Genomic DNA, 10577 nt, shown 5'->3' with positions numbered 1-10577 from the left:
GACGTCTTGAGATTGATAGAGTGAGATTCCTAAAAATGTTGTCAAATTGTATAGTGGCCAGATTTATTTCAGAGGTAATTAGTCATGAGTGATTACAAGGTCCAGAGTGTCGCCATGGAAGTGGATTGCTGAAATGGGGTAGAAGTCATGGAAGATAAAGAGATTAAGATACTGAAAGTTCAGAATGCTGAGTGAGTCATTAACTTAGATTTGAAATACCCCAGGACTTCAGCACTGGGAATGGAAAAGAAGACAAATGAAACATGTGTTTAATGTTAATTGAAAGGAGGAACATTAGCAGTAATTGGTAGAATCTGCAACCAAAGAAGATGGGGTTAGAGCTGACTGCATGAACTGAGGTTTTCACAAAGTAGATGTGTGAAGTTGTGGAAGCAGTAGTATAAAATTAAAAGGATACTGATCCCATCACTTGACCCAGCGCTGAATTGAATATGGAAGAAATAGCAGCCTCCACTTGATGGCGTGGCAAGAGATGTGTTATCCAGAGATCACTCTATTTAAATTAAAGTCAGAGAAGAAAGTTAACCATCAGCGAAGGACCACAGTTTGTTAAAGTGTAATGGATGTTTTAAAAGGCACAATGGAGAGTTAAGAGATTAAGCCGTCAGTGTAAATTTAGTCAGGGAAAAAGAAATAGTAGTTAATAAGGCATGACAACTTTATACATATAACCCACATATGAGATAAATTTGTAAGAGCGATAAGAAAAGGTCTCATAAGAACATACATGAGGGAACAATTATTTCTATGTGCCTAGGGTGTGTGTGTCGGGGGGGGAGTGGATTGTGGAAATGAAGGGAAAGCTGAAGAACAAAAGTGATATTTGAGAGTTGGATCTTTAAGCATGAGTTAATAATGGCTGAAGGTGGTGAGGGCATCCCAGATAGAAAAAGCATTAGGAAAAAAAAAAAACAAGTCTGAAACTACATAGTACAGCTAGGAGAAATAAATCCTGGGTATTAGTGTATAAGATGCATGGAAATGAATGACTGCAGATGAGATTGGAAAGGTAGACTAGGTTAGGTTATGAAAAATCTTGAACTCCATGCTAAGGAATTTAGCTATAATTCTGTAAGTAATGGACATGAATGAGGGACTGTAAGCAAAGGAATACTCAGATTGGACTTTTAGAGAGATGTGTGGATGGCAGGGGGGAAGATTGGCAAAGAGAAAATCTGGGGGACTAAGAGATTTTTGTGAGAAATGATGAGAGCAAAGTCTAGGTCAGTGGCAGTGGGGTAAGAGAGGAAGGGACTGATACAAGAGATTTTTTTCAAAGTGAAATAAAGAAAACTTGATAAGTGGCTACATGTGGGCATTGGAGACGTCAAGACTATTCTAGACTTTCTGACTTGAACCATATTGATGGTGATGCCATTAGCAATGTAAGTTAGTAGAAGAAGCAGATTTGGAATAGGGAAGATAAGTTCTACATATATTGAATTTGAGTTGCCTAAAGGGTATCATTTCCTACTGTTGTTTCATTTGATTTTTTTAGTGAAGCTCCTCCCTCTCATTTTCTTTTATGTTTCTACTTGGATCACAGAGAGGAAACTGGAATAATATGAACAACACTCACGTTTCTGGTGGACATGACAGAGAGCAAAATAGTTTAACCTAGAGATAACCAGGAATCAATCCATCATTCCCTGGGCTGCACACTGGCAGTCTGACTTTGAAATATTTGAGCAAACTTAGATTAAAACTCTAGGGAAGATCTCTTCTCAAAGGATATCTGTACCTACCTTTAAAAAATACTATAAAGCAATGCAATTTTATTTAAACGTGCTTTCCCAAATTCATATACAAAAGATGGTAATCAAAAACATCTAAAAAGGTTTGGAGATGACCCTTTACCAAAACAAGGGTCAAGCTTTGGGTCTTGCCAAGAGATGGTCTTTTTTCATGGTGTAGATAGTAATTTCTTCATTTTGAGTCATAGCTTGTTCCCTTACAGCAGGAAGAGGACCTGAGGCCAAGTTCATACTCTGCTGCACTGGTGGACTGGTGGGGGCTATAATGTTCATCTGAGAGGGCATGGCCTTCCTGGGGTCCTGCCATGTTGTCTGATCAATGTGATTTAAGAAATATCGCTCGCCAGAAGATGTCTTCGCCATCTCCCAGCTTGCTGGCAGAGGTACATCATCAGGTATCTCCAAAGAGGACTATCGAAGATGTTGAGCTGTGGGTGTAGCAGCTAGGCCAGACTACTCCAGTGGGAGTCCCAGGAGAAACAGCTCCCAACTGCAGAGAAGCTGGAGAGGAATGAGCTGGAACATACTATGAAGTCAGGGCTCCTGTAGTGCCTTTGTCAGTACTGGCCTGTCCGGAGTGGGATTTGGGCTCCTGCGGCTTGAAGGAGTCAGGCAACTTCCAGAGCCTCATAGGCACTGTCTGGGGTATGTTGGCCATCTTAGGGTTCATGACGGCGCTCAAAAGCGCCTCCAGGTCGGTCTCCAAGTCCTCCTGGACGTGCATGATCTGGTGCCTGGTGAAGAATGCCTATGGCGCCGTCTGGGTCGCTGGGAAGGTTGGGGTGCTGGTTGCCTGGGCCCGGAAGGCGGATCTTGCCCCTGGGAGGATTGCGTAGGCGGCTGCCCTTGGCCCTGGAGGGCCGATAGAGATGGTGGCTACTGCCCACGATCCACAGCTTCTGCCTTCCGCGACATGGAACTCTGACCAGGCGAGCGAGGGCTCCGCCAGGACTCCCCGGCTCGATGGGCCAAGATGACAAAGGTGGCAAGGGCTTCGGGCCAGATGGCACTGGGTGGCTGGAGCGGCGCTCTTCTCTCTCTCAGGGCCGCTGGGTGGGTAGGGGGGTGCGCCACGGCCCCTCAACCCCATCCTGCCCCTCCGCCCCACGCTGCTCCCTGGCTCTACTGACTGGTCTGTGTACCTACTTTTGGTAAGCTTTATAAAGTCACTAGAGCCATTTAATTTCTCAAACAAGAATAACCACCCCACAGGTTAACTCTTAAGGAATTGCAAAAGTTAATTAAGATAAAACGCTTCTTTTTCCTTAGAAGCCAAGGGTTTGTCCCACAAAGATAGATCAAGTATTTTTTTTCTTGAATTTCTTTTTCTGTCAAGCCATTTTTATTTATTATGTCCAATGCCACTGAACTCTTTAATTTCTATAGATTCTAAAAATAAATCCCCTAGAGGAGAAAAAATAATGAACAAATAGAGAAAATAAGCCAACACCATGACATGGAGCAGCATGCACAACTGGCTATGCACTAATAAACAGCATCCAAGAAGACACTGGGTTCTTAAGAACATTTCCTTAATTACCGTCATGCTCTGTGCCTTTCAAGAATAACAGTATGTGGAGTATTTTATCATTGGCAGTAAGATCTCTATTTTCATTAGGGTTTTTCAAGTCATGACATGTAAACAAAGATGTCTGTCATACATTCCTAGGAAAGTGAGATAAGAAACCTTTCAGCTACAAGGTGTTTATCATTTTGAAAATGTTTTAACATAAATGATAGATTTATGAAACTTTAAATGAAACGTCAAGAATTCTAGCATACTCAAAAGTTTCAAGGTATAGATGATTTTGTTTTTGTTTCCACTAACCCAGAGCAAGTTATTTCTTTTGCTTTTGGCAACTCCACCACCAATTTCCTCTTCGTTTAATTTAGTTTATTTTGTGTAATGAGCAAAGCTTGTAACTCAATCTTCCCGGATCCTTTTTTTATTTTTTTTATTTTTTTAATGTTCTCTTCTTGAACTATCTCCCAGTTTCCTCTGTTCTAAAACTAGTGTAATGTAATTTTGATTCTGAATGTTATTTGGGTTGAGAAAACAAACTGAGATTGAAACTCTAATGGGAAAAAGAGAAAATGCCATAATACCTATTTGCCTGTACTTCGTATTTCTCTTTCTCAAGAGACATTTGCTCGACTTACAACTTGGCTTTCTACTATTGTATTCTTCCTCTGTTTGTGCCCAGAAACTTCACACTGATTCCACACCTTTCAGTCTTCTAGATCAACCCTGGATCTGATTTAGTAGATTAAAAAAAATAGAGATTAGAAAAAGAAATGTAAAATAGCATGAGGAAACTGCAGAAAAAGAAAAACAAAGAGGGAACCAGAATATCTGAACATGGACCCAATCGAATTTATAAAGCAGATAAACTCTTATCTTGGTGCCTTCTATTTCTATTCAGCCTCCTTTCCCATCCCCACCCTCCTACATTTTCACTTTCCCCCTGTTCATGCCTAGCCTTCTTACAGGGCCTTGCCATTTGCTGTCTCATCAAAGTGGCCTTGCCATTTGCTGTTTCCTCTAGTAGAAATATTAGTGGGCACATCTAAAAGTATTATCCCTGCCCCAGGCTTTTGCATTTTACTAAATGTCTATTGCAGACTAGAATGCTTTTGAGGCCCAAAGAATGAATTACTGATGATTTAATGGAATTTGATTCACCGTTTCTATAACGGTGTTCTTTGTGTCACTACTTCCATACCTCTCACTTTCATATATGCTTCCCCACAAAAAACTCATTCTTCTAGCTATCTCAGTATGACCAGGCTTTGTACTTGGTCAATTCCCAGAAGATGTTAGTACTCTCACCAGGAAAGTATGTGGTGGATAAGTGTGTGGGGGATTGCGGGAGGGAGGACAATACCTAAATGTACACACACACACACACACACACTCAAGAAGGGACAGATTGCAAACTTTACTGAGAGCTATAATTCCATTCTCAGAGTGATAAAGACCCTTCCAATCCATCCAAACAACAAACAATAACATAAGAACCTCTCCCACAAGAGACATTTGCTCGACCATTGCATTCAGGGAAAGAGGATTTTTATCTGTTTTAAGAAACTCATCTTGTATCTATAATCACCTGATTGCTAGCTTATTCTTGAATTCTTTTACAGTGAAATATGATTATCACATCTGTGATGCAGGCTTAAAAACACGCTTTTTAAGAGTTATACAGAATCTAACTGTTCGGCAAGTCTCTCTCTCTCCCTCTCTTGTGTGCACATGCGTGCGCGCGTGCGTGAGGGTGTGTGTGTGTATTCTATTTGATTTAGCTTTTCTCCATTTTTGCAGGGGAATAGTATGTACTATAGGGGCAGATACTTCTGCCTTATTGCTCTAGGAAACTCTAGGAGACAGCCAAGATAGCCTTCAGAAATATGAGAGGAGAGAAGGACTACATAGAGGCTTAACTCTATTTAAGGCCACCTTGGTCTTAAAGATGGACTGGGGAAAGAGAAGGAGAAAGAGGGAGAGAAAATACTAACCTTGCCAAACCATAAGGAAATCATATGCTTTAGTATGAAGTTCTTCTATGATCCATTTGAAAAAGAACAGTTTGAATAAATAAAACACAGATAGAGGTATAATAAATTGGATTTATTATTATTGTCTACCAATATCTGTTCTCCCCTTTTTCCTGGGCACACAGCTTAGACTACATTTCCCAGCCTCTCTTGCCGTTAGGTTAGACCATCTGACTAAATTCGCTCCAGTGGAATAGAGCAGAAGTTACATGTGTTAATTCCAAGACTTGCCCATAGAACCTCCACACATGCACTTCAGAACTTTATTTGACTGTCCACAGAAAGGAATGGTGAAAACCAAACCAACATTGGAAACCACATGTTGAAAGTAGAAAGGCCACCTAGTGACCTCCATATTCACCTTCGTTGCTGTACAAACAAGAATTGACCCTCTGTTGCATTTGAATCATTACATATTTGGGTTAATTTATTATAGCAGTTTAGTCTACCCTACTGTGATCCTTGAGAGTATGATATCCACTACCATATGCAGCACAATGCGCAGCATAGAATGGGTGCTCAATAAATAATTGTTGAATTAATGAGATACTACACCAGCCCCTTCATGAAAGATCTCCTAAAATGTGTAATTACTATGGAATGCTAAGTTGCAAAATTCCTTCATTCACACATAATTTTATTCATTTTAAATGGTAATTGATATTTAAGTATTGAACACTTATTTATTACCATCTTTTACAAGAAATCCTGATAAGGTAGATGATATTATCTTCATTTAACACATGAGGAAACTGAAACTCAGAGAGTTAAGGCACTTTTCCAAGGCCACACAGCTCCTACATAGCTAAGCCAGGATTCAAATTTAAACCTGTATGACTACAAAACTCTTTCCAATACATCTTGCTTCCTTAAACATATGTTTGGTTTAATGCATTACATTTTAGTTTAGATCTGTAATCTTGAGGATATAATGATTCAGAGCAAAGTGTAATCACTTGAAACCCAGTAAGTCCCTCAATAAAGTTCTTAAACATGAGCTATATAATCTTACTGAATTAATATAACTATTTTATTAATCTGGTAATCAACTTATGACCTCTGACCTCTTACACTCTTTTTTTTTTTTTTTTTTTTTTTTCTGAGAACGAGTCATCTTGCTCTGTTGCCCAGACTGGAGTGCAGTGGTGTGATCTCGGCTTACTGCAAGCTCCGCCTCCTGGGTTCGTGCCATTCTGCTGCCTCAGCCTCCCAAATGGCTGGGACTACAGGCGCCCGCCAAGACGCCAAGCTAATTTTTTGTATTTTTTGTAGAGACGGGGTTTCACTGTGTTAGCCAGGATGGTCTCGATCTCCTGACCTTGTGATCCACCCGCCTCGGCCTCCCAAAGTGCTGGAATTACAGGCATGAGCCACTGTGCCCGGCCAATGACCTCTTACACTCTAAGTGATATTTAAATATATAGTAAATATAGGCTCGGTATGGTGGCTCATGCCTGTAATCCGAGTGCTTTGGGAGGCTGAGGTGGGAGGAACTCTTGAGCCCAGGAGTTCAAAACCAGCCTGGGCAACATAATAAGACCCCGTCCCTATAAAAAAAACAGGCCAGGTGTAGTGGCACATGCTTGTAGTCTCAGCTACTTGGGAGGCTGAGGTAGGAGGATTGCTTGAGCCTGGGAAGTCAAGGCTGCAGTGAGCCATGATTGTGCCATTGCATTCCATCCTGAGTGACAGAGTGAGACTCTGTCTCAAAATAGATAGATATAAATATAAATAGATAGATATAGGTATAGATATACAGAGAGAGTAAATATAGTAAAAACTCAGCTAAAAGGCTAGGTGACTGAATTTGAGACAGCATGGTGAGATGATTTCCTGCTGAAGCATCAGGAAGCAATGGAAAATGATTTATATTTTAGTCCTCACATTTTTGGGATATCTTTCAAAATTCAGGAATTCATTTTCTGATCATAGAACAAACCGATGCAATGGTGTCCAAAACTACAGAAATATACTCTGGGTTTTTTAAATTAGACATTGGAGTTGCGAATAGAAATATAAGAGTGCCTGGGAATTTCATCTCCACTGCTTTATCTTCTCTGCTGCCAGAGGTCCCAAGTGGCTCTGTCATAGCCTCTGTTACCCTGTGAACTGAAGGTACTGAGAGATCCATAGATAGGACATTGAGACATACCAGAAGCTGGGAAATGGACTAAGTGGCCTTTTGAAGATGTGGCAGGAAACTCACTCAGGAGAAGTGGGCATTACTGGATCCTTCTCAGAAGAATCTCTACAGAGATGTGATGGAGAAAACCTCCAGGAACTTGGCTTCTGTAGGAAACAAATAGGAAGATCGGAACATTGGAGATGAGTTCAAAAATCCTGGGAGAAATCTAAGAAGTTATATTATGGAGAGACTGTGTGAAAGTAAAGAAGGTAATCATCATGGGGAAACCTTCAGCCAGATTCCAAATCTTAATGTGAAGAAGAAAAGTCCTACCAGAGTAAAACCATGTGAATGTAGTGTGTGTGGAAAAGTTTTCATGTCATTCATCCCTTGACAGGAACATCATACGTCACACTACACAAACCGTGAGTGTGGGGAATGTGGAGATAAGTCACATAAATGTAAACAATGTGGAAAAGCCTTAATTTCTCTCAAGACTGAATAGAGTAACACACACTTTGATTTTCTCAGTTCATTTTGTAAACATCAGAGAACACACACAGGAGAGAAAGCTTATAAATGTAAACAACGTAGTAAAACCTTCAGTTTTTTCAGTATGCATAGAATATATGAAAGAACTCACACTAGAGAGAAACCCTATGAATGTAAGCAATGTAGGAAAGCATCCCATTGTCCCAGTTTCATTTAATGATATAAAAGGGTTCACAGTGGTTTAAAAACCCCTATGCAACTAAGAAATGTGGCAAAGCATTCAGTCTTTCCAGTTCCCTTCAAAAACATAAAAGAACTCATATTGGAGAGAAACTCCACAAATGTAAGAAATGTGGTAAAGGCTTCAGTTGTTCCAGTTCCATGCAAAGACATGGAAAATATTATTCTGAAGAAAAACCTTATGAATGTGCAAAATGTGGTAAACCCATCAGATGTTCCAGTTTCCTTAGAATACATGAAAGGACTCCCAGTGGAGAAAAACTCTATGAATGTTAGAAATGTGGTAAAGTCTTCAGATGCTCTGGTTCCCTTTGAGCATATGAAAGAACTCATACTGGAGAGAAACTCTGTGAATGCAAGAAACATGGGAAAGCATGCAATTTTCCCAGTTCTCTTTAAAAACGTGGAAGAACTCGTACTGGAGAAAATCCCTATGAATGTAAGAAATGTAGTAAAGTCTTCCGTTTTTCCAGTAATGTTCAAAAACATGAAAGGACTCATACTGGAGAGAAGCTCTTTTAATATAAGAAAATGTGGTAAAAGATTCAAGTTTCCCAATTGCTTTCAAAGACATGAGAGGGTTCACAATGAAGAAAACCCTTATGATTGTAAGAAAGGTGATAAAGCCTTCAGTTTTTCCAGTTCTTTTTGAAAACATAGAAAGACTCACAGGGAAGAAAACCCTTATGAATGTAAACATATGGTTAGGCCTTCAGTTCCAGTTCCATTGGCAGATATGAAAAAACTCGTTCCTGAGAAAAACTTTATGAATGTAAATCATAGTTGGAAGGCCTTCATTTCTCTCATATCCATTGAAAGACACATGATAATGCACACTGGAGAGGGATCTTATAAATAAGAAGGCACATTGGATTAAAACCCTAGTAGTTTGTAAAATATAGGAAAGTCTTCTATTTTAATAATTACTTCAAAAGTCATGTGAAAATTCCCACTGGAAACTACTCCTATAAATCTAAGTAATTTGGAATGCCTGATGCTTGAGAAAAATGCACATAAATGAAATGTTATACAAGTTATAAACATATTTATCTGCAGCTCATTCTTTTTTTTAAATAAAGATGGGATCTCACCCTGTCACCCAAGGCTGGAGTGCAGTGACATGATAATGGCTCACTGCAGCCTCAAACTCCTGGGCTCAAGGGATTCTCCCACCTTTACCTCCCAAAGCTCTGGGAGTGGAGTAGGGAACAAAGACACATTCATTTATTAGTTTATGTTCACCATATTGCAAGATATTGCAGTATACATGTTCCCAGTTAGATTTCCCAATCACATTATCTAGTTTGAAATAAACTAATCCCCAAAAAATGAATGTAAAAGATGACTGCAAAGAATATTGAAGGTATTGCTAATAACAAAAGCACAAGTGAACAACAAATTGACAGCATTCTTTGTCAGCCACATTATTAGGATAAATACAAAATAGAACAATCTGAAAATCATGATGATTTATTTAGTCATACCTGCTAAAATGTTGGCCTAAAAAATTCGAAATTAGCAAGAAGACCAACTCAAAAGCCCATCAATGATAGACTGCATAAAGAAAATGTGGTACATATACACCATGGAATACTATGCAGCCATAAAAAGGAATGAGATCATGTCCTTTGCAGGGACCTGGATGAAGCTGGAAGCCATTATCCTCAGCAAACTAACGCAAGAACAGAAAATCAAACACTGCATGTTCTCACTCACAAGTGGGAGTTGAGCAATGACAACACATGGAAACAGTGAGGGGAACAACACACACCAGGGCCTGTTGTGGGGTGGGGGGTGAGGGGAGGGAACTTAGAGGATGGGTCAATAGGTGCAGCAAATCACCATGGCACTCGTATACCTATGTAGTAAACCTGCACCTTCTGCACATGTATTCTGGAATGTAAAGTAAAATTTTTAAAAAATTAGCAAGAAGACTTTGATATATAAATTTACATTTGTATAGTAACAGTAAACTTTTGCCTGAAATATGTTTTGTCTTAACATATAAGCTAATTATGACACTGCATGTATGACACTGCATGTATATAATTTATAAATACACATACTTCTACTGAGGGGGTGTGTTCAAAATAAGAAAGCACAATGGAGCATATTATCTACAAAGTTTGGAGACCTATCTTTTTTCTCTTTTATTTTCTTTTTCTTTTCTTTCTATTTTCTTCAGACAGGATCTTGCTCTGTCACCCAGGCTGGAGTACAGTGACATGAACTAAGCTCACTGCAGCTTTGATTTCCTGGGCTCAAGAGATCCTCCCACCTCAGCTTTTAGAGTAGGTAGGACTACAGGGGTGAGCCACCTCATCTGGCTAAGTTTTTTTTCTTTTTGTGGAGATGAGCTCTCGTTTTGTTGCTCAGGCTAGTATTGAACT

The 10577-nt window shown here is 39.6% G+C and overlaps 1 pseudogene; it reads right to left on the bottom strand.

Moving 5' to 3' along the window:
- Window positions 1-1840: 1840 nt before the first annotated feature.
- On the bottom strand, window positions 1841-3321 carry LOC105542822 (annotated as a pseudogene).
- Between the last annotated feature and the right edge of the window lie 7256 nt (window positions 3322-10577).

Source organism: Mandrillus leucophaeus, unplaced genomic scaffold, assembly GCF_000951045.1.
Source record: "Mandrillus leucophaeus isolate KB7577 unplaced genomic scaffold, Mleu.le_1.0 Scaffold1063, whole genome shotgun sequence".
Taxonomy (NCBI): Eukaryota; Metazoa; Chordata; class Mammalia; order Primates; family Cercopithecidae; genus Mandrillus; species Mandrillus leucophaeus.
The sequence above is the reverse complement of the archived record's forward strand: the minus strand, read 5'-3'. Positions and strand labels throughout refer to the sequence as shown.